The sequence below is a fragment of the Tupaia chinensis genome, unplaced genomic scaffold, assembly GCF_000334495.1.
Source record: "Tupaia chinensis unplaced genomic scaffold, TupChi_1.0 Scaffold000294_2, whole genome shotgun sequence".
Classification (NCBI taxonomy): domain Eukaryota; kingdom Metazoa; phylum Chordata; class Mammalia; order Scandentia; family Tupaiidae; genus Tupaia; species Tupaia belangeri.
In genome coordinates, this window is record NW_006159780.1 from 1,570,091 (window position 1) to 1,595,675 (window position 25,585).

Here is a 25,585-nt window from a genome sequence, read left to right on the forward strand (position 1 = left end):
TCCATGCAGACAGCCACAGCCATCTGTGCTCAGCCCTCGGAGCACAAAACTTGGCAAATGTCTATTGAATTGGCTGGGTTAAGAGTTACAATTTAGGGACCAGCAGTTAGTGTAATGGCTATGTCGCTGGACTCCCGTGTAGCCGACCGTGGTTCGAGTCCTGGACCCGGTGGCTTAAACTCACACTCTGTGCCCAAGATCCTGAGAGGAGAATGGAGGAAATGAGATTGCAGGGTGGCCATCCCCCCTGGAGGGTGATTTCTCACTTTCTGTCTCTCTGTCTTTCTGGCGTGCACACACCCTATAACAAAAACCTCTCTAAAAAAAAAATTAAAAAAAAAAGATACAATTTAATTCGTTAAAAAGTGCTCCACCCTTTGAGCGAGGAGGAGGGCAGAGAAGGTGCATGGTAAACGCATTTACTGAGAAGCCAAGGGGACGCAGGAGCTGGGGTAGGACCGCCAGCTTGGGCGGTGGCCCTAGAGCTACAACTGCCTGGCCCCAGATCTGTCACCTGCAAGCAGGCAACAAACAACAGGACCCCTCAGCAGGCCGTGTGACAAGCAAATGACAGATCACATCTGAGGCGCTCAAAACAGTCCTGCGAATCACTCCTGGTGGCTGATCTGCATTCTGTATAAACACATCTCAGAAGTCATGGCACTTTCTCCCAAAACCTCCTACTGTGTGGTGGTGGCCCATCCCACACTCAGGTGACAGAACTGAGCCTCAGAGCACCAAACAGACTGCCCAATGCCACAAAGGGTATGCATGAGGCCAGGAAAGCAACACGCACACAACAGAGGGCTCGTTGCTCACAGGGCCGGGTTTTTGGCTCGTTGCTCATAAGGCTGGGTTTTTCCTTCTTGGTTATGAACATTTTCTTGGTCCTTCCTTTAACTAACAAATTCAGGGAAAAGAATTGGGTCCCCCATGAAAGCAGCCCGTCACAAAGCCAGCTGATGGCATGGTGGTTAAAATGGCTGGATCCCACATGATCAACAGCACAGTTCAAGTTCTGGATCTAGTAGCTTAAAAACTCTACCGGACATGTGTGCATGTGTGCACCCAAAATCCTGAGAGGAGGGAACCAGCAGTTAGCGTAATGGCTATGTGGCTGGACTCCCACGTAGTCGACTGAGGTTCGCGTCCCGGACCCGGTGGCTTAAAAAACTCATGCCAGGCGTGTGTGTGTGCGTGCGTGCGTGCCCAAGATCCCGAGAGGAGAATGGAGGAAAAGGGATTGCAGCATGACCATCCCCCCTGGGGGGTGATTTCTCGCTTTCTGTCTCTATGTCTCTGTCTGTCTGGCGAGCACACACGCCCTATAGTGAAAACCTCTCCAAAAAAATAAATAAATAAATAAAATAAAAAATCCTGAGAGGAGAATGGAAAAGAGGTTATGGCAGGGCCACCATCTGCTGAGGGTGATTTCTCACTTCCTCCCTCTCTCTGTCTCTCTTTCACACTCTCTGGTGAGTGCTTGTGCCCCCTAACAAATTGGGGGGGGAGAAGTAGCCCCTGTCACTTACACCCCAATCTTAGCACTGGGCTTGATCACCCAGCTTGTCCCTTCACCAAGAGCACAAGGTGCACCAGGTACTGAGGCAGGGCTAAAAAAGAAGGTGACCCCATGGAGCCTGTCGCTGAGGCCACCGTGCTGTTAGGAAAGGTGGGAGCTCTGCAAGGCTGACCCACATGGGTAGGTTCTGGGTTTGCATCCAGAGCCCTCCCTGAGGACACAGGGTACACGTGTCCCCATGATCCAGGGTCTCCTGGGGCCGGCGGTGGAACATAGCAAGACTCTTCAGGACAACGGCCTTTCTGTCTCTCTCCCTTTCTGTCTTTCTTGCACGTGGAAGAAATAAACGTTACTTATAACTTTATCAAAATAATATAAATAAAAGACAGGAGGCTGCACCACAGAAGAACGGCGCCGGCTGGCAGGCCGGCGGGACTGCAGGAGCCAAAACTCTGGGGCAGAGACGGTGAGGTCTGAGCAGGGAAGAAGGCTGAGAGCTCAGCACTCGGCAGTGGCACTCCACCCACCTCCCTCACATTCTCATGCACACCTCAGCACTCCCAGGTGGTGCGGAGGTCCCCAGAGAAACGCCTCTCACAGTTCAGCCCCTGCACGGTGACAGAGAGGAGGGAAGAAAGCTGTCCCTGCCCAGTGCCTCAGAGAAGATGTCACCCATGCGGGATGAGCCGAGCCTCCAGGAGGGAAGCAGGGCACCAAACCAGGAAGAGACAGCGAATTCTCAGGACATCCTCCCTGGGAGAAGCAGACACAGCCCAGGAGAGGCCTGCACCCCAAGCCAAGAGGTAGAGAGGGATGCTTAGCCCAATCTGTGTTTTTACAGAAATCGGCCATAAGCTAGAGCTGGCAGGAGGCACGGCAGGTTCCAGTGCTCACAGACGTCAGCGCCACAGCCCCAAAGAACATGCAGAACAGCAAAAACCCGAACTGGGAAACCCAACAGCCAGAACTCTGGGTCTGAGCAGCTATAGTGGGTCAGTTACCTCCGGGTCGCAATTCTTCATCCAGATGGGGGGCGGGGGGTGTGATTGACAATCCCTGACATAGCAGGCCTCATAAGCTCTTAGCATGTAGGAAGAAGAGCTATTTGCAGATACAGGTTAACAAGCAGACACAGAAGTTAATGGTTAAAACTTATCAGTTAAGCCAAGGATGCGTGCTGACACGCAGGGCAGATGTCTGAGAGAGTTCCTGAGGTCATACACTCTGGGCCCCAAGCTTCCACGGCCGAGAAGTACCCAGAAGGCGTGGTCTGCCGAGGTCTGTCCGTGTGTGTGGCAGAGGCACCTGCACCCAAAACTTGGGGATTCCTGATGGGAGAGACCCAGGAGGCCCCACCGTGGCAAGAAATGAGGAAGATCTGCAGGGTCCTCAGGCACGAAGGGGTTCCTGATTCCCCTGGGGTCTCGTAGGAGCCAATCCTACCTGATACACTCTCTTCAGGGCAAAGACCAGCAAGTCTGTTCTTCAGAGCCCTTCCTCGAGCAGCCAGCGGGCGTGTGTGCGAGGGCTGGGCTCAAGGACCACCTGACAGGATGCATGCAGGACAGAGGAGGAGGAAGCTCCCTTTGGTAGCCACAAGAAGGGACAGAGCCCATGGGAACCAGCAGTTAGCATAATGGCTATGTCGCTGGACTCCCATGTAGTCGACCGCAGTTCGCGTCCCGGACCCGGTGACTTACAACTCACACCGGGCGCATGTGTGTGCGTGCCCAAGATCCGGAGAGGAGAATGGAGGAGAAGGGATTGCGGTGTGATCATCCCCCCTGGGGGTGATTTCTTGCTTTCTGTCTCTCTGTCTGTCTGGCGAGCGCACGCGCCCTATAGCGAAAACCTCTCAAAAAAAAAAAAAAAAAAAGAAGGGACAGAGACCAAGATGGCCGTCCTCTCACTGACTGACACCTCACAGGGGAGGTGGCCGGGGCAGTCCTCTTTTTGATGTCTCATGAGGTGTTGTCAGAGACAGAGAATGGAGCGCTTGACCTCAGCAGCCAGGCTCAAAGGCTGCAGATGGTCCAAAGGCACCTGAAAGCACCATCTGGGCCCAAAGGCTGGCAGCTTGGTGTGCTTGCTGGACCAAGGGAGGCACTGGCCACGGGGTCTCCCACGCTACACCGTGCACCTGTTCCAGCTTGGCTAACTCATGTGGTTGGGCCCTAGGTAGGGTCATAAGTTTGCAAAAAAATGATGTGGAGGGCCACATAACCTCTGAGGAGTCACAGGGATGCTGAAGACCCTAAGCAATGTGTTCCCCTGAGTCGGGACGATGTACTGGGGCATAAGCAGAGGACAACGTGTAGTGCCCAGGGCGTCCACATGGGTGAGGATGGACTCCCATGTCCACATGTGGATGGCTCCCCACCCACTTGAAGAGTGCCACAGAACCCCACTTTCATTCACTTCAGGAGACACCACCCTCCCTTCTGCCTCCTCAGCAGCAGCTGCCTCCCTAAAGCTGCTTTATTCCTTCTACTTCCTGTTTCCCGTTGCCAAAGAGTCAACCAACTGCCAGGAAGAGGCCAAGCCACGACGCCCGGACAGCTCACGTGGCTCCACTGAGTAAGCTCGGAATCCCGAGACAACAAGTGGACGGAATCCCAAAGTCTCAAGGAACTATATACATAAAACTCAGGTAATTAATAGTGTCTGACCAAGAGCTAAGACAGTCATTTTTTCAGTGTGATGCAGAAAAGTATTATTCACCTATTTTACCCATGAAGAGACTGAGGCTCAAGGCTGTCTCAGTCTGTTTGGGCTGCTGTTAACAGAACACCTCCAGGGACCAGCAGTTAGCATAATGGCTATGTCGCTGGACTCCCACGTAGTTGACCGCGGTTTGAGTCCTGGACCCGGCATCTTAAACTCACGCCAGGCACATGTGCGTACGTGCCCAAGATCCCGAGAGGAGAATGGAGAAGGGATTGCAGCGTGGCCATCCCCCCTAAGGAGTGATTTCTCGCTTTCTGTCTCTGTCTCTCTCTGTCTTTCTGGCGAGTGCATGCGCCCTATAGTAAAAACCTCTCAACAACAACAAAAAAATAGTGAAGAAAAGAAACAGAACACTCTGACTGGGTGGCTGATAAACAACAGGAATTGATTTCACACATTCTAGACGCAGGAATTTCAAGAGTGGGAGGCTGCAGACCTGGTGCTGGGGAGCACCTGCTTTCCAGTTCCCAGAAGTCACCTTCTAGCTGTGTCCTCACAAATCGGAGGGAGTGAGGGAGCTCTCCAGGGGCCCCTCAGGATGCTGATCCCATCAACAAGGGTTCCACTCTGTGGCCTAATCACCTCCCAAAGGCCCCACCAACTAAAACCAGGACACTGGGGGGTTCAGATCTGGATACACATATCTGGGAGGGGAACAGTTAGTCAACAGCAAGAACCAGACTAGCTTCCACAGATACAAGGGTCCCCAGACATTGAGATCAAAACCCGAGTTTCTGCCCTTGTCTGCACCTGGGTCACAGGATCTGGCCTTCGGGGACATTCTGTGCAAAGGTCCATCAGGCTGCCAATGTCCCAGCTCCAACTCAGCCTCACCCTGAGCCCCAGCCTGTGGCTGGTCCCCTTTCTGCAGGAAGTTGTCCACATCTGCAGGACTCCAGAGGGGCACCATGGCCTGGACTGGAGCCTGTGACAGCAGAACTGGCTCCGGTGCACCAATGACCACAGTGTCAGGACCACGGCGTCGGCTCCATGGCACACTGGCCACATGTTGCAGGGAGTGTGCTGGGCTGCAGCTCTACTGTTCCCTCTGGCCGAGGTCATGGGAGCAGGAGACCCACTGATGAACGGCGGACGTAGCATTCACTGCCCCCTAATCAGGGAGAAGCCAGGCCAGTCTGACGTGAAACCAAAGCCTGGGTTCTTACCCAAAGCTTCGGAATCTCCCAAGAAATCTGAGCACGCACGCGTTCAGGGAACCACGCAGTAATGCATGTGCATCAGCAAAGTGTGGGAGAGCCACCCTGGGGCTCCTGGAAGGCCGAGCTGCCCTGGGCCGCTCACCACTGCATAGCCGCTGGGAACTTGCGGCCCTCAGGTCCCAACAAGGATGGCATTATATTTGCGGAATGAGAAGGTGCTTTGTTATTGCCAGGGCATGTTCTCCTGCTATTCAAAGCTATATTATCAAAAAAATGAATACGGATACATTTCTCCCCCCATAATCTGATAGGAGTAAAAGCTTATCCATCCCTCAGCAAGCTGCCAATTGCTATGGTTAGAAACGCCATAATCAGTGAGAGTTCAAGGTTCTGGAATATTCTTTGAACCAAAGAATTTAATCCCCTGAGAAGCCAGTGACAAGCCCCATTTAAGAAACGGGAGGAACCACGCTGACTCAGTTCTGCAGGTGCAGGCCAGCAATAGCCATGCCCTGCAGGACGAGCCTACCTCATCCCCCATGGTGGGGACGAGGCAAGCTTCAAGGACAAGGGCACTCTTACTACAACCCCCTTGCAAGAGTGCATCTAAGCCACCCTCAGGGACAAGTCCGAAATAGCCCCCAGAGAGGACTCTCCCCACTCACCGCCGCATTCAGAGCCCTGCTCCACAGTCTCCTTTACACTAAAGGTACTTGGTACATGGACAGAGGAGAGTTATCTGTGGGTGGAAAGACCCAAAATAAACCGCAGTCGGAAATCAGCCACGCCTACAAGTGTGTATGAGCAGGAAGCATCTGCCTTAGCTGGGAAAGAGGAAGCCTTTCCCTGAGCAGGGCAAAAAGTGAGAGCCCAAAGCCCGCAGCCCCATGAGGCACACGCAAAGTGTGCCCACGTGACATCTGGAAGAGGCTGGCGAAGGAGGAGTGTGCAGAGGACAGGGGCCGGAAACACCCGGCAGGAGCACGTGCCACCCTCTCTGCTTCTCCACGTGCTCAGAAGTCTCTGTTTAAAAACCCATGTAATTTAATCTCCTGGAAGGGGTAAAATGCAACACTCCAGGAGGTCGACCCACATGAGGAGGTCTCAGATTGGTGTCCGAGCCATCCCTGAGCACACAAGGCATGCACATGCCCACGGTGTGGGGGTGGCTGAGGTAGATGGAGGCCTCAGTACCTTCTCGGGTGCTGTCTGTCTCTCTCTTTCTTGCTCACTAATGGTAAGAATAAATATACTGGGAAAAACACACTAGAGCTAGACTAGTATGGGTCTTCCAACTTTGTGTGTGCACATGCACATGTGTGTGCATACACACATGTATGTGTATGTCTATGTCCATGTGTTTGTGTGTATACATGTGTGGGCATGTGCACATGCATGGCATGTGTACAATTACAAATGTGTCTGTGTACATGTGTGCACATGTGTGTGAGCACAAGTGTGTGCATATATGTATATGCAAGTATGTATGTGTGTGTGCGTATGTGCACATGTGTTGTGGGGTAGGTGAAGAGAACTGGTCCTCAGGCCTCACGCAGAAAGCACGCCCATCTGAAGCCAGTTCACAGGACAAGCAAGTGTACCTCCAGCCCAGCCTTCAGCTTAGAACCCGAGGACGAGTTGGTACTCCTCAGAATAGCTGCCCCATGGGGCCCATTAGCAGCAAAACCCCAAGATTAAAACTTCATCTTCCCAGACCTATAGCCACGAGTGCAACCAAGGAAATTCAGGGGTGCAGATACCATAACCAGGTAGAAAACTGCATGCTTCATCCTCAGGGCATCTCACTTTCCACGGGCCCTCAGGCCACCTCACCTCCCCACTCACGAAGCTCTAAACCCAACACAGTGCACTCCTGCAGACTGCCGGACAGCTTCACCTCTGCAGGGACACACAAGCACAGCACAGAGACCCCCACCACAGGAAACCGGTCTCCATGACAGCCACAAAAAAACCCAGCAAAGTCCTCAAGGTCAGGCGTGGGCCCTGGGCCCTCTACTCCTTCTCCTTGCAAGCCACAAGATGAGAACTGGGGATCATTTGTCACTGAGAAAGCTGGTGACAGAGCAAGAAGAAAAGCACTGAATCTTTATCTGAAATCAAATTCTTAACAATTATTCTCTATAATTAAAAACATGGGAGGCTGGCATGTGGCATGGTGGTTAAGGGCGCTGGACTCCCACAAGGCCAACCGTGGTCTGAGTCCTCAACCTAACGGCTTGCTTTCTTTCTTACTTTCTCTCTCTCGCTCGCTCTGTCCCTCTCTGGTCAAATAAAAATAAAAATAAAATAAATAAAGTTAAATAAAATAATTCTTAAAATCTAACTAAATAAATAATAAAGTTTTAAAGATGGGATTCTTTTTTTTTTTTAAGAGAGGTTTTTGCTATAGGGTGCATGCATTTGCTGGAGACAGAGAGACAGAGATAGAGAAAGCGACAAATCGCCCCCAGTGGAGTATGGCTATATCACAACTCCTTCTCCTCCATTCTCTCCAGATTTGGGTACACATGCACTCGCGCCTGGCGTGAGTTTCAAGCTACCAGGTCCAAGACTTGAACTACAGTCAACCATGTGGGAGTCTAGAACCTTCACTACTATGCCACCTGCTGGTCCCCAAAACATGGATTTCAAGTATTCAGTTCACTCTCAAGATGAAAAGCATCCACCTCGTCTTCTTCCCTTACAAGCTTCCCTTCCATGGCTACCATCCAAGGCGGTCCCCTCGATGCATATCATTCATCCTGCAGCCAACACGGACTGAAAGTCCCAAGGGAAGCAACACAGCACTTACCTTAGCTTCACATTTCTTGTGGCAAGAGTACTTGCAGGCTGGAAAAAGAAAGAGAGAGAGAAAGATGTATGTGGGTCGAGCAGATGAAAGCAATACTTTTTACATCTCCAAACTCTCCTGATCCTTAAAGGGTCCAGCTTACAAATCCCAAGCTTCTACACATACTCAAAATTCTCTGTTTAAAACAAAAGTAATCTTATCTCACAGAAGGAGTAAAACACATGGGGCCAGCCAGGTGGTGTGGTGGTTAAGGTGGCTGGATTCCCACATGGCCAACGGTTCAGTTTGAGTCTCTGACCCAGTGGCTTGAAAAACACACCAGGCACGTATGCGTGTGTGCCCTCAAATTTTAAGAGGAATGGAGAAGAGATTGCAGCATCACCTCACCCCCGGGAGAGGGAGGTGCTTTCACTCTGTCTCTCTCTCTCTCTCTCTCCTACCACTAGTTAAAAAATAATAACTACATGAAATAAGTAAAGATCCTAGGCAGGCCCTCTGAGACAGGAAGGCGACTTTCAACTATGACAGAAGGTGGAGAGGATGTATGGGCAAGAAACAAGTTAGGACTGACTGCTCTCTGTTGACTACAAGCATATGGCCCAGCCAGAATGGCCCTGGGAGCCAGGTCAGGAGCAAGTTGGCTTTTCCAGGGCACCTGCAGCCCCCGTGGGTCCCTAAAAGAATGAGTCTGAGTGCCAGCAGTGACAAACATCAGAATGCGCCTAAGACGGAAGCTGCTCCCTGAAGAGAGAAGGGAAAGCCGAACATGCCCTCAAGTCAGAGCTAGAGCCTTTCCATCAGTGAGACCATCTCCATGCTGCTTCCGCTTCCGGGCAGTCGAAGACCGACTGTCAGAACGAATCCTGGTTGGAGCTCCTACAGGGAACCCGGTATCCACGCAGTGTATGAGCTCAGTGCAGCCATGCCAGCTGGGAGGCCGTGATGGCAAAAAAAGACCTGGAACCACCATGGACGTCACAAGCCCACAAGCCCACCACCCAGAGGCTGCAGCCAGGAAGAGAGGCACTAAAGCCCCCTGCTCCACACCACCACCACCACCAGGCCCTGCCCTGACAGAGAAGGCAGGACAGAAAGACACACCCAGAAAGGAACAATCGTGTCCTGGCCTCCCATGTGAATTCAGAAAGCATCTGGCACACTCTCTGGTCCTCCCAAGTTTGCTGCCCACAAGGTGGGGGTGCCAGATGAGGGACAGGCTTGGGAGCAAATGGTTGAATCTTCCTGTCTGGGCTCAGCCCCGTCTAGCTGGGCTGCTCTGGTAGGTCCTGAGACCCTAAGGGCCTCTGTTTTCTCTGACTGAGCTATTTCAGTGTCAAACAGGAAAATGGCACATTGTAGTGTTAAAGCAAAAGACCCTGCTTCGACACTGCCATATGACATTCGCATGCACAAGTGCTTAGGGCCTGCAGGACAAGGCCTCAAGGATGGGGGGAGGCAGATCACAGCTCATCACTTCTGGTCCCTGTGGGTGTAGGCAACATCTCCACTCTGCTTTCTATAAAATATTGCAGTCTAAAGGTGTAACCCAGCCAGTACCTGCAGTTATTAGAGTTCCCGTAGCTATAATTTAGGTCATCATCTCTGCACCATCTATTTTATTATCTTTTTATGCCTGAGGTTTGTGAGATTATTTCCCAAGACAAATGTCTATTTCACATCATCTAATGAGTACAACAGGGCCAACATTGGCCTAGAGGTTAAGGAGGCTAAACCTCACATAGCTGACTGAGCTGTTCGAGTCCCAGACCCAGCAACTTGAAAACCCATCCTAGGCATGTGTGCCTGTGTGCCCAAAATCCTAAGAAGAGAATGGAGGGGAAGAGACTGCAGCGTGACCATTCTCTCCAGAGTCTGATTTCTCACTTTTCCTCTCTTTGTCTCTCTCTGTCTCTTTCTGATAAGCGCACACACTCCATGGCAAACTACAAAAAGAAATGAAAATGAAAGTAATAATAATGTGTAGAACACACAAAAGTGGTCAGTGATTTTCAAATAAAGATAGACTTGACACTGAGGAGAAAAGGGCCTTCCAATGTTCAAGTATAAAAGTAAATATAAAGCAGTATTAAAAACCCAGATGGAAACCAGGCCAGAGCCGGAAGCCAGAAGGAAGGGCTGAGATAAGAGAAGAGCCTGGGAGGCCTTTGGTCTCTAGGAGAGCGACAGTCGGCAAGCAGCAATAGTTGGCAGGCATGCAGGTGAGGAATTCTCCAGCCACACACACTCAGCAGCATGCGACTGGACTGCAACACCACGTGGTGGTCGCCTTTGAGATGGCCTCACCTCCTGGCACTCTCCCACCATGACTCTGAGCTGGTTTGTGTGACATTAGAGGGCTGGCATGTGACTTCTGAAGCTCAAAGGCATCATGGCTTCTGCCCTGCTCTCCTGGATCTGAGGAGAGCCAGCCAGCCGCCATGTTGTGAAGACATTCAAGCAGCCCTGTAGAGAGGCCCACATGGAGAACTGAGATCTTGTACCAAGAGCCAGCACCACCTTGTCACCTTAGAAATGTCTCCAACTCCAGTGAACCTGCAGATGATACATCCCCTCAAAAGAGTGTGAGCCAGAACTGCCCAGCTACAGAAGTCCCAAACTCCCAAACCACAGAAATCATGAAAAATAACAGAGACTGGGACCACCAGAAGGCATAGTGTTTATGTCACTAGACTCTCACATGACTGACAGTGGTTCGAGGTCCAGACCCAGCGGCTGGAAACTCACGCTGGGTGCATGTGCACGCATGCCCAAAATCTCAAGAGGAGGCTAGAAGAGAAGGGATTACAGCATAGTCATCCACCCTAGGGAGGATTTCTCATTTTCTGTCTTTCTGTCTCTCTTTTTCCAGCAAGCACACATGCTCTATACCAAAAAAATTTCTCTTAAAAAGAAATGAACAGAGACCTAATGTTGTGCTAAGCCACTAAGCTTGGGGGTAATCTGTCACACATTAGTAGATAACCCAATGAGCCAACCCAACCTAAAAACTTCAGTCAGTGGAAGGGTAGGTGTATCCCTGCTGTGATACATGCATGGTGGATGACCTCCTTGGCCACAAGAGAGCAATAGGCCATCGTAGAGCAAAATCATGAAATCCAGTGACAATACCTAAGCCAAGATCCTGACAGGCAGATCCACTGTCTCAGTGTTCATGCAGATGACCTCACAGCCTGTGGTCGCACAGACTAAGACAGTCCTCAGATTAGCCAATCAGCTGTCAGTCAGCCCTAAGCCAGCTCGAGTGGATGCACCCGGACCTGTGAAATAGACTTTCCTATGTGGACTGCATTCGATTTTTGTAACTACCCATTCAGGGACAAGCTGTGCGGGTGGCTCAGCTGCAGGGGCAGTAAGGGCCTATGCAGGTGGGATTCCAGCCCGTCTCTGCCTGGGGTCCAGCCTTCCACCCAGCTGTATGCCGCCTTTCTGACACATGATAAGAACCAAGTCACCACCAGTCCTGTAGCCTAGTGGTGAACAGAACTGGATCCCACATAGCCAACGATGGTCAGAGTCCCATCCCTGGTGATGTGCTTTGCAAGCCAGTGTGCATACTTGTCTGCGTGTGCCCCAAATCCCAACAGAATGGAGAAATGGAGGACAACGGATTATAGTGTGACCACATCTCATGGGAGGGGGGGGTTTCTTCTCCCCTTACACATGTTTTCTGTCTCTCTCTGGTGAGTGTGTGTGCCCTCTCACAATTGAAACCACAAAAACAACTAAGTCTCCAGGCCTGCTTTCAAATCCTCCACCCACAGAGAAAGCTCACAGGACTCTAGTTCTCAACATCCGGAGCCCACCTCCTGGGCTAGCTCAGCGCTCTCCATGCCTGAATTCTCCACACCCTTCCGAGCCGCTGACCTCATCACTTGTCCCTCCATATATCTGTATGACCCAGTGGCCTGCAAGCTCCTCCAGGCAGGTGTCTCATAGGCATCCCCAGATTCTCGCAATAGCACATTCACAGCACTAACAGAGCAGCAGGCAGCCAGCACATCCTAGGTGCTAAGAGCGCTAATGCAAGGGCGAGACCAGGCTCTCATCACCACCTATGATGCAGCCGCTGGTCTGGCCTGTCTGACTGACGGGAGACTGGGCTTTCTGGCTGAGACCCAAAGACCTATGACTGGACCACTGCGTGCCAACCTGAACTGCTGCAGGTCTGCCTTCAAAGTCGGAAGTCAGCAGGACAGTACAGGGCTGGACCTCATTACCCAGTCACCACCTGGGGCCTTGTGAAAGTGCCAGCAAGAAGGGAAACCATGGGACCAGCAGTTAGCATAATGGCCATGTCACTGGACTCCCATGTAGTCGACCACGGTTCAAGTCCTAGACCCGGCGGCTTAAACTCACGCCAGGCGCGTGTGTGTGCGTGCCCAAGATCCTGAGAGGAGAATGGAGGAGAAGGGATTGCAGCGTGGCCATCCCCCCTGGAGGGCGATTTCTCGCTGTCTCTCTGTCTTTCTGGAGAGCGCACGTGCCCTATAGCAAAAACCTCTCCAAAGAAAAAGAAGGGAAGCCATGAAATACACTAGAACAAGGCTTGGTAGCACAGCAGGAACACAACTGGGCTCATACAGGTAAGGACCTGGGTTCACCTCTCAGGACTTTCCTGAGCATGCCAAGTGCACACACGTGCCTGTAATCCAGAACCGAGGGGAAGGGGGAAGATGGCACGGTGATACCTGGTGAGGGTACCTCTCTCTCTCTCTCTCTCTCTCATGAAAGAAATAGACAGGTTCTAATATGTGTGTAAATATGTATGTGTACAAATGTATGTAAAATATATAGAGGATACACACACACACATACATGTATACACAGGCATATATTTTTATATATACACATAGAAAAAATCAGAACTTCCCATCAAGATGTGTCCCCAAATTACACAAGCCCCAAAAGACAGAACACGCACACTGGCTTTGACCCCAGCCCGCCCCGCCATCAGACGCCACGACTGTAGCTCAGCATCCTGTGAGTGAAGTGCTGGCTTTTTCTAAATGCTGGGAGACCTTCAAGGGTATGGATAGTCCTCAACTACTCGGGGTAGACAGAGAATCGTGTCCTGCAAGTCTGGCAAGTTCCTCTAAGGAGCAGATTTGTGCAGGTCCAAAGACAGAGAGACCCTCCACTTTATGCCAAATGAACAGCAGCACCGTGACGATGTCACCAGGGCTGGGTCCTCCCATGGCTGTCCCCAGGCAGTGGGTCTATCTCCCAAGAGCAGCACTGGTGGAGGCAGGTGTAGGTGGGATAAAGGATGTCATGGTATGTGGCATGGCAGCTGCAATCGCTCCCACCCCTCCTCACCTTCGTGGGTCTATGGGGAAAGAATCCTGTTTATCCCAACAGCAAATATGCCCTGTTCGTTACGAGCAATCTTTGGCCTCAACACCGATTCCCTTTTGCATTCTCAGGGCCCTTCTCTAATTTTCTCCTGCCAAAAACATCAAATCATCCTCCGAGCTTTAGGACAGAGCTCTGCACACTCTGGGGTTCAGTCTCCTGCTCTGCAAATGGGCCCCCTGAGGTTTGCTGCGTGTGAAGTGTGTGGGCCAGGGCTGGCATGCAGCCTCTAAGTGCCGTACGGTGCACCCACAGTAGTCGTAGGTGCCATGCAAAGACCAACACCACCCTCTTCACGCAGCTCTCTCCCTTAGATTTCCCTGCCCTCTGGATACCGAGCACCCAAAAATCCTCATGGCCCGGGATCACAGGCCTCTGGGACATGCTCAGAGTTCCACAGACCTCACTGTCCACATACCCGTCACAGGTCAGTTCACGGCACACTGAACGCTCCTACCGAGATGCCCCAACCAACTGCGTCACACGGCCTGGAGCCTTCTTCCCGCTTTTCACTGACCACACCCCAAGAGGCTCGCACACTTCCTGCCACCCCGTTTCCAGCAGAGTTATCCAGAGACAAGATGCTGAGAGCAAAGCCCAACACCCTCAGAGACCATCACACATGGCCACGTAACAGGAGGTGGCAGGAAGTCCTGCGGCTGCATCTGCTGACCCTCAGCATCCACTTCCTACTTTCCCCGCCACCCGTGTGACTTTCCCCACTGCCCATATGGCACACACCAGGGCTCCAGAGGAGGGGGAGATGCCGCTCTCAGAGGGGCCTAGGGCCCCGAGACCTGCCAGGGCCAGATGAGTTCAAAAGTATTTTCACAGCAATACTGAGATGCTTCCTGCCCTGTCTCCCAGGTTGACCTCTGCACTGATGGTGGCACCTTCACGGGCACTGAGCAAGCATGCTCCAGAGCCACTCTATTCTTTACCACTATGCCGTTACAGTCAAAAGAAAAAGTGCCAGTTTCACTTACGAACATCCTGATGAAGCAGTAAAAATGACTAATTTGGGACCAGGCAGTGGTGTGACGGTAACACAATTGGACCCACAAGGACATGTACTGAGTTCACAGCCAGAGACCTCTCTGTACACACAGGATGCATGAGTGTGCCTGGGACCTGGGCATCCCCGTGACCTGGGGGTCCCCATGACCTGGGGCCTTCCTGTACCCACAGGATGCACGAGTGTGCCCATGATCTGGGCATGCCCATGACCTGGGGCCTCCCTGCACACAGGATGCATGAGTGTGCCCGTGACCTGAGTGTGCCCATGACCTCCTAGACGTGCCCATGACCTGCGCATGCCCGTGACTTTGGGCTTCCCTATACACACAGGATGCATGAGTGTGCCCATAACCTGGGGGTGCCCAAGACCTGGAAGTGCCCACGACCTGGGCATGCCCGTGACTCTGGGCTTCCCTAGACACACAGGATGCACGAGTGTGCCCATGACTTGGGCATGCCCATGGTGCAAAGACTCTAGTGGGGGTGCTCCCTCTCTCTCTCTCTCTCTGGGCAGCAGAGCAGATAAATGGTGGTGCATGTTTCCTGGAAGCAGAGGCAGAGGCAAGCCTGGCTCTACGTGGGCAGAGCACATTTCACAGCGCTGGATTCAAAGACCAATAAGCAGGTGTACAGAGGCTCTCCTGTGCCCAGAGCAGTAACGGAGCTCCACCTGAGCTAAACCAACAAAATAAGCATCCACCAGGAGCTACACCAGACAGAGAGCCACTGTCCAGGGAGCTGACTACCTGGAAGGTCAATGCTCACCCTGAGCCCTCACAAGGATTCCTGTCTAGACAGTCATATCCCCTCTGCACCCTTGTCTCTTATAACTAGGAGCAGACTGACAGCAAAGATCTTGCTTATATATCTAAGCAATAAAATGAAAAAACATGTTTTTACTAATAAAATATTAGATAGCCTTTAAAAAATCATGATCTCTGAAAACATAGTAGGTGAAAATGCTTTCAATAGGCAAGCCCAGAAGATACAAAGTTCTATGCACCAACAGACTTCACAGAAGACAGACTAGTGCAATAGGCTCACCCACACGTGAGCATGACCCAGAGGAGACATCACCCAGACAGGAAGTAGGAACTATATAACAAAACTGAGGGAATTGATCACTCCAGGAGACATCATTACACAAATAACATGAATTCAAGGTACAACAACCATGAAATTGGATCAGAAGAGACTACTAGAATAAAATATCATAGAACATCTTTGTGATGTTCTTGAAGAATGGCAGATGTTCTATAATAAGGAACAAGTACATAAATTCAATGAAAAGATAGGTAGACCCAAACAAACCAAATTCCAAACTTTAAAATTTTGCATAGGACCCACAGATAGCGTGGAGGTTAAGGTGGCAGAATCCCACATGGTCCACTTCCCAGTTCAAGTCTCAGATCCAGTAGCTTGAAATATACACCAGGAAACATGTGCATGCATACCCAAAATCCAGAGAGGAGAATGGAAAAGGGACTATGGCATGGCCATCCCCACCACCACCTGGGACAATGAGTTCTCTCTCTCTCTCTCTCTCTCTCTCTCTCTCTCTCTCTCTCTCTCTCTCTCTCTCCCCTTCTGGTAAGCATATGCACCTTATAGCAAAACTTGGAAAAAAAAATATTTTGCATGACAGATACACCATAAACCAAATTAGACATCGTCCTCTCTAGAGGTTTCTCACTTTCCCCCTCTCTTTGTCTCTTTCTGTCTCTCTTGTGAGTACAAATGCCCTACTGCAAAAATCCTAAAAAAATAAAGGAAAGAAATCAACATTTTAGAGGCCAAAAACCATCCACATTTGGCAAATGTTCTGCCTAACAGATCAAAGTGATTTATTTAGTATTCATAATACAGTAAGGTCTTAGAGACCAAGAAAAAAATCTAATTTGTATTAATAAATGAGCAAAGATTTTCAAAGACCAGTTGACTAAATAAACAGAAGTGTCACAGACATCTCTTCTGCACCTTTTTAGATTTTTAGCCTCATGTAATAAACAAATGAATGAAAAATATGATTAAAAGGAGCTGCCGCCTTTCCTCTATCAACTTGCAAATGTAAAACACTGGGACATCTCAAGGGAAAGGGTGGAGATGTTCAATGGCAGAGGCTCCACTAAGAGCCACTTCCCTGTGCAGGGCCTGCTCCTTTTCTAGCCCAGCTCAACCACTGTCTGGGAGGAGGTGTGGTGAACATCTCTTCTGCATTCTCCTGGCTTCCAAAGCTCACAGGACCCACCTACTGGACCACTGCGATCCACAGCTAAGGCTCTGCAGCCTGCATGCTAACTCCTGTGCCAAACAGGCTTTCCAAAGTAGTGTTCGAGAATCCCAGCCCCCACTCACTGCACAGGGCTGTCTGGCTCTGAAACACCCAGCATTTTTATAGGTTGTCTTGGAACTGCTATTCTTCAAAATGTCCTCACAAGCTTTGGGAATTCAGGCCAGTCTTACAGGGTTGTCAGGACGTTTATACAACCCTCCACACATATTTACTGAGTTAGAATGAGCCCATGGGAGTCACCCTCTTTTCCCCCCATCTGTACCCCCAAGTCTGCCGTGCTCTCCGTGTCCTGGTAACAGTCGCTCAAGGCAAGAGAAAAGACAAACCCGGAGACTCATGCCTACAGCGAAGGGCCAACGAATGAGACTTGCCAAGCCTGCATTTGCTGCTTGGCCACGCTGTGCCACCTTTGCCTCCTTGGGCTTAGAACTCTCACACCACAACTGGCATGAAGCAAGAGCTAAATGGCACAAACCTGGTGAGTCCCCATACCTTTACCTCGAACTACCAGGTATACCACAGACTGTGATGTCCTCAAAGATAGCACACGGGAGTTCATCTTCTTGCTTGTTTATGCCATAAGACACATGAACTTACCGGAGAGAGACAGAGATAAAGAAAGTGAGAAATCACACCTCCTCCTCACTTCCAGGCCACACCACAATCCCTTCTCCTCAATTCTCCTATCAGGATTTTCGGCACACATGCACATGCACCCAGCGTGATTTTCAAGGCACTGGTTCTGGAAGCTGAATCAAGGTTCGTCATGCAGGAATCCAATGTCTTACCGTGCCACCTGCAGGGCTGGCCCTGGCAGTTCATCTTTTTCTCCTCGAAGGTGCTTAACTGCATGGGGTTAGCTGAACAGTGTAACTCATCATCAAAGCTTTCTCATAAACTGCCTCTGTTCCATTTCCCCCAGTCTCAGTCTTATGTCCTAGCTCAACTTCCCTTTCCTTGGGCTCTTTTCCACAGCTCGCTGTCTCTTGCATGTGCCACGTCATCATTCAGTGCCATTCTCCAGTTTATGGCATTCTTTCCTACTTCACTACGAGACCAAGTGAACCACCTGTCCCAAAAAGAGCATTACTGCTGGGTCAGAGCCCAGGACTCCTCTGGATCCCTCTTCCTCTGGGGTCAAGTTCCTCCCTCTCTCAAGGCTCCGTGATCATCTTATCTTTGCTGTCCCTTAAAGTAGGGGCAGCCCAAAATAGGGCTCTTTTCTGGCTGGAACCATGGAAGATGTTCAAGAGAAGAAAAAGAAGGTTCTTATTGCTGCAGAAACCAAGAAAAAGGTTCCTGCTGTGGTGGAAGCCACCAAGACAAAGGTTCCTGCTGTGCCAGAAATCCTTAAGAAAAAGTGAATTTTGTAGAGCTGAAGACCAAGGGCCTGAAAAAGAAGTTTGCTCAAAAGATGCTTCAAAAGGCAAGGAGGAAGTTTACTTATGAAAAAGCTAAGCACTATCCTAAAGAATATAGACAGAGGTACAGAACTAAGATTCACATGGCCAGGATGGCAAGAAAAACTGGCAACTTCAATGTACCTGCAGAACCCAAATTGGTGTCTGTTAACAGGATCAGAGGTATCAATGGAGTGAGCCCCAAGGTTTGAAGGTGTTGCAGTTTCTTCGTCTTCACCAGATCTTCAGTGGCACCTTTGTTTAGCTTAACAAGGCCTCAATTAACATCCTAAGAATTGTGGAACCATATATTATATGGGGGTACCCGAACCTGAAGTCAGTAAACGAACTGATCTACAAGCGTAGTTATGGCAAAATCACTAAGAAGTGAATTGCGTTGACAGATAATGCTTTGACTGCGCGATCTCTTGGTAAATTTGGCATCATCTGCATGGAGGATCTGATTCATGAAATCTATACTGTTGGAAAACTCATCAAAGAAGCAAATAACTTCCTGAGGGCCTTCAAATTATCTTCTCCAGGGACCAGTAGTTAGTGTAATGGCTATGTCGCTGGGCTGGACTCGCACGTAGTCGACCGTGGTTCACGTCCTGGACCCGGTGGCTTAAAACTCATTCTGGGTGCGTGTACGTGCATGCCCGAGATCCCAAGAGGAGAATGGAGGAGAAGGGATTGAGGCATGGCCACTCCCCCGGGGGGTGACTTCTCGCTTTCTGTCTCTCTGTCTCTTGCTGTCTGACTGGCGAACGCACGCACCCTATAGCAAAAAACTTCTCAAAAAAAAAAAAAAATATATATATCTTCTCCATGAGGTGGAATGAAGAAAAAGACCACCCATTGTGTCAAAGGTGGAGGTGCTATCAACAGAGAAGACCAGATCAACAGATTTACTAGAAGGATGAACTAAGGTATCCACCATGAGTATTTTTGTAATCTGATCAGTAAACAAACAGCATGGCTGTTTTCAGGGTGGGGAAAAAAAAAGTTCCAAAATAGGAGTCAAGGAGAGCCTCTACATGTAAATATCTGGTTATTTAAAAGTCTGGCAGACTAGCATATGGGGTAATGGTTATGTCACTGGACTCCCAGGTAGTCAACTGTGGTTCAAGTCTTGGACCCAGTGGCTTAAAACTCATGGTAGGCACATGTGCATGAATGCCCAAGATCCTAAGGGGAGAAAGGATTGCAGGTTGGCCATCTTCCCTGGTGTGTGTGTGTGTGTGTGTGTGTGTGTGTGTGTGTGTGTGTGTAAATTCCCATGTTATCTCTTTCTGTCTCTCTCTGTCTCTCCAGTGAGCACACACACCCTATAGCAATTCTCTCAAAAAAAATGAAGTTTTTTCTTTTAACTTAACTACTGGGTCATTGGGAAAGTCATGACACATTTTTGTAAAGAAAAATATAGAAAAATGCCATGACTTTTCCGATGACCCAATACTACAACTGAATACATATAAAATCTGTAATGAAAAGGGAACATAAAACATGAAAGCAGGGTACTTAAAAGTTCAAGAATGAGCCAGAAAAGGAATGGTAAAAAACACTGTCTGGATCACAGACTATAGCTCTAACCTATTTTCATCAACATGATTATCACTGCCATCGCCATCATCATGATCACTATCACCACTGTCACCATCAACTACACCACCACCATTATCATCATTGTCACCATCAACTACATCATCATCACCACTTTAATAGTCAACTATATCACCATCACCACCATCAGTGAACCACATCACCATCACCACCACTTCCCTACAACTGAATACATATAAAATCTGTAATGAAAAGGGAACATAAAACATGAAAGCAGGGTACTTAAAAGTTCAAGAATGAGCCAGAAAAGGAATGGTAAAAAACACTGTCTGGATCACAGACTATAGCTCTAACCTATTTTCATCAACATGATTATCACTGCCATCGCCATCATCATGATCACTATCACCACTGTCACCATCAACTACACCACCACCCTTATCATCATTGTCACCATCAACTACATCATCATCACCACTTTAATAGTCAACTATATCACCATCACCACCATCAGTGAACCACATCACCATCACCACCACCATTGTCCCAACTACACCACCACCATTATCATCGATCACCATCAACTACATCATCACCACCACTTTAATAGTCAACTATATCACCATCACCACCATCAGTGAACCACATCACCATCACCACCACCATTGTCCCAACTACACCACCACCATTATCATCGATCACCATCAACTACATCATCATCACCACTTTAAGAGTCAACTATATCACCATCACTACCATCAGTGAACCACATCACCATCACCACCACCATTGTCCAACTACACCACCATCATTATCATCATTGTCACCATCAACTACATCATCACCACCACTTTAATAGTCAACTATATCACCATCACCACAGTCAGTGAACCACATCACCATCACCACCACCATTGTCCCAACTACACCATCACCATTACCATTGATCACCATCAACTACATCATCATCACCACTTCACATCAACTACACCATCATCACCACTGTCCGTCAACTCCATCAACACACCACTGTTCCATCAACTACACCAGCACCATCATCATTGTCATCAACTACATGATCATCACCACTGTCAGAGTCAACTACATCACCATCACCACACCACTGTTCCATCGGCTACACCAGCATCATCATCATTGTCATCATCAACTGCATCACCACCACCAGACCACTGTCCCATCAACTACACCACCATTGCATTGTCACTATGACCACCAACATCATCTCCATCACAAAAAATAATATCGATACTATTAACAGTGCTAAACATTTTCTCAGTGTCATGTTCATGTGTATTTACTATTACTTTTCACAATGACTCTAGCAGAAAATCCAAACAAGAGAGGCAGAGCAGTAGCCTAACAGCCTAACTTCTCACTTCCCTTTTTCTCCAATTCTTTCCACTAGCTGTCTCTCCTTAAAAAGCAATTGTTCTCAGTGCTTATATACACAAGTTTGAGCCACCTAAGGACCTCTGACACGCTTCAGTGACTGTCCACATGCTGCAGATGAGAGAACTGAAGCACAGTGAGGCCTGGAGCAGAGCTAAGATTTGAACTCACACCAGCCCAGCTTAACCTTTGAGCTCCCAAAGATAAATAAGTAAAATAAAGATAAATAGAAAAGGCTTTAATCTTCATGAACAAGTCTCTGAGTCAGCTATAGCACTGACTAATACTTGCAGAGCACTGAAGAGATGACAAAGTACTTTTCCACCCCCTGACTTTCAGTCTTCTATCACAGGCCATGAGCAGGGCCGGCTGGGTGTCACTGCCCACTTCAGCCGTGAGAACAAAGCCCAGACACACAGCGTGACCCCTGAGGTCCCACTCATTGCCTGCAGCCTCACTTCCTAAGGTCTTCTCTGACCCTTAGCTTCACTCATCTCTCTGTTCAAAATAACCCCAACCCTGATGCATGAATGCAAAAGGGAATATTTCATAGTATGGAATATTGCAAACAAAAGGAGAGAAAAACAAAGACTCTGAAGTCCAGTTCAGAAAACACTACTGACTCGTGTCTACTTTAAACACAAGTTTGGGTAGAGAAGCAAATTTTCCCCCTTCCAGCCCCTTCTGTACCTGAGCAGACCACCGTGGGTTGTAAATACCAGTCACTGAGGGCCACAGACTCCACCCTCCCACATGGCTGCAACCATACCAATTCTCCATCCCCGGTTGACCCAGCAGCATGGTGGCAACTGTTTGTGTGCAGGTGCTCAGCACCTAGCAGCCATGTGAGCCCACTAGAAAATGGAGGGGCCCATGGGGAGCCTGCTTATCTGCTCTCAACTGAGCCAGGGTATGCCTTGCTGAGTCCCACAGAGGCTGGGACACCAGACTTGCTCTCTAGAATAGGGCTCCTCCCGCTCCTTTGCAGCACTCACGGCTGAAGGTGTCCCCATGGCTCAGTAGAGCACAGCCCTGTCCCTCCCTGACTGCAAGGACAAACTTGGAGTGATATGCAGTCCTACTTCAGTGGCCCATGGAGACCAAGAGCACCCAGACAGCAACATCACGTTCAACTGAATAAAACAGTAGTAATCAACAACCCCACCGTGCGGCAATTCCAGATCACGGACCTGGCAAAACAAAGTCGGAGTTATGAGTCTGACTACACCACTGAAAACGTATAGAAAATCAAAATCCATTAACAGGCCCCAGGCATCCCTGGTTCACGGAAACCTCAAACCCTGACACCCAGACTGCTGACGAACAGCTGGGAGAGTTCCAGCCTCCTTCCAGCCACAGAATGAGAAAACAGAGAGGCTTTCAGTCAAAATCCATGAGGAGACTTCGTGTGGAGGCGGCTGAAAAGGCACACGGGGAAGAATTCCTTTCTATTTTCTTTCACTGCCAGAGGGCACATGCACTTGCCAGAAAGAGCCAGATAGATAGAAAATAGGAGAAAGCACCCCTAATAGGGGATGTTCTCCTCCATTTCTCCATCCTATTGGAATTTTGGGCACACATGGTTGGCATCTTTTTTTCTTTCTTTTCTTTATGAGAGATTTTTGCTATAGGGCACATATGCTCACTGGAAAGACAGAGAGAGACAGAGAAACAGAAAGGGAGAAATCACCCCCTCAGGGGATGGCCACACTGCAATTCCATCTTCTTCATTTCCTCCTGGGATTTTGGGCATGCATGCACATGTACCTGGCATGAGTTTCAAATCACTGGGTCTAGGACTGAAACTGTGGCCATCACATGGAAGCCCAACATCTTAACTGCTACATCATCTGCTGACCCTGGTTGGCAGGTTTTTCAAACTGCCGGGGCTGGCATTCAAAATACGACAGGTTTTTCAAACTGCCGGGGCTGGCATTCACCATACGATCAGCCACGTGGGATCCAGCTCCCCTAACCACCATGCCATGGGGCCAGCCCCATATGGCTTTTCATACAACTAACAAACTCCCTGTATACTCTCAGCTCTCCACCCTTTCCTGGGACTTAAGGTACATGACAGAGGGACCAGTAATTGGCATAATGGCTATGTAGCCTGACTCTCATGTAGTCGACCTCAGTTCAAGTCCCGGTCCTGGTGGCTTAAACTCATGCCAGGTACATGTGCATGTGTGGCCAAGATCCCAAGAGGAGAATGGAGAAGGGATTGTGGCACGGCCATCCCCCTGGGGGCGGGGGTGATCTCTCACTTTCTCTCTGTCTCTCTCTGTCTTTCTGGTGAGTACATGTGCCCTATAAAGAAGAAGAAGTAGTAGTATTAAGTACATGACAGACCACACCAGATCGACAGGGCAGAAGAAGAAGAAGAAGAAGAAGAAGTAGTAGTAGTAGTAGTATTAAGTACATGACAGACCACACCAGATCGACAGGGCAAGCCACTCGGGAACAGACAGACCGTAAACAAATCATCAGAATGGTGTGAGCCTTGCTCAGCCCAACAACGCCAACTTTTCCCACCCCACTGTCCTCTCCAGATTTGACTATCCCTCTTCTGTGCTCACAATGCACCTATACATCCCTTTGCCTAAGCCCGCATCACCCCAAACCATGGTCCTGCCCACTGCTCCCACTCACGGGACTCTAAGCCCGACGCGGCCTGGCACGGCCCAGGCCGCCATGAGCACTGGAATACAGGAGCATCCTGCTGCACACAAATGAGACAAGCAAGCGCTGGCTTCCTCAGAGGCGGGCAGGGTCTCCACTTTACCGCTCGTGTTAGTTAGAAACAAAAGCCTTTGTGTCCTGCACCCTCTGAAAGTCCAATGTCTCCCATTGCATAACCTTCCTTCCCTGTCCCTGCACGGCCAATGCGCAGCTGCCTTCCTGATGTGTTTCAGATCACCTGCCTCTGAGCCACAAGCCTCCCTGTGTCCTGTCCCTGCCACACCGCCTGGGCCTCTTACCAGCCTCACTTCTCAGGAACTTCTAGGGCCACCTCAGGCTGACTGAGATAAGCCCCAACAGCGCTGAGACAAGGACTTATCTCAGACAGCTCAGTCCATGCCATGTTTCCTGTTCACACGCTGCACCATCCTCAAAGAGACGATTGCATCTGACAAGCTCATGACCATGTAGGAACGTCGTCATGGGATCTAGCACATGCACTGACTTAACTGAAAAGATAACACAGAAGATTGTGTCTACAAGACTCCTAGAACACAGAGCCCTATACATTAAAAATAAATGTAAAGGACCAACAGATGATGTAATGGTTATGTCACTGGACTCCCATGCAGTTCACCATGATTTGAGCCCTGGACCCAGTGGGTTAAAACTCACATCAGGCGTATGTGCGTACATGCCCAAGATCCTGAGAGGAGAATGGAGGAAAAGGGATTGCAGCCTGACCATCCCTCCTGGGGGGGAGGGGAGTGATTCTCTCTTTCTGTCTCTCTGCCTCTCTCTGTCTCTCCAGCAAGCACACACACCCTACAGCAAAAATTTCTCAAATAAATAAACTTTAAAAAATAATTCTCTTATTTAACTTTATTTATTTGTTTATTTTAATTTGATCAGAGACGGACAGAGTGAGGAAGAAAGAGAGAGAGAGGAAAGGAAAGTGAGAAAGCAAGCTGCCAGGTCCGGGACTCGAACTGTGGTCAGCCATGTGGGAGTCCAGTGCCCTTAACCACCACACCATCTGCTGGCCAATAAATAAACAGACTGTGTGTACATGTATGAGCATGAGAGCTATGTATGCATATATGTGTGGGCTCATGGTTGCATGTGTGTAGTGCATACATGTTCTTATATATGAGTACACTTGGACACATGTGTGTAGCTGTATTTGTAAGTAAGTGCTTACTAACATAATTATTCTATGCGCACAAATATGATGTGTAGTCAGTGTGGGCTCCTATAAGAAAATGCCATAGACTGGGTGGCTCATGAACAATAGTTTATTTTCACAGTTCTGGAGGATAGAAGTCCAACATCAAGGCACTGACACCAGCTTCAGGGTCTGGAAGGGGTCCCTTCCTCTCAGACGGTGCCTCCCTGCTTTGTCCTTGCATGGTAGACAGGGTGAGGCACTTCTCTGGATCCATTCTGGTTTGAATGTGTTCATGTGTTGAAATTTGGGAGTCACTGTAACAGTGTTTGGGCATGGGGAGACGATCTGGTTATGGTAGTGATGGGAGACGGTGAGGTCATCGGGGTGGGCCCACGTTGGCCCTCCTGGCAGCTTGTGAGAGGAGCGGATGCTGGCACACATTCGCTCTGCTCCTGCTG

General features: G+C 49.5%; 1 protein-coding gene across 1 annotated transcript in view; it reads right to left on the minus strand.

Moving 5' to 3' along the window:
- TNS3 (tensin 3) overlaps window positions 1-25,585 on the minus strand; it is a 239,551-nt gene that overhangs the window by 208,412 nt on the left and 5,554 nt on the right. Inside the window, 1 exon segment of the mRNA XM_006150681.3 lies at window positions 8,222-8,259. The gene's annotated coding sequence lies outside the window, so the exon portion shown is untranslated.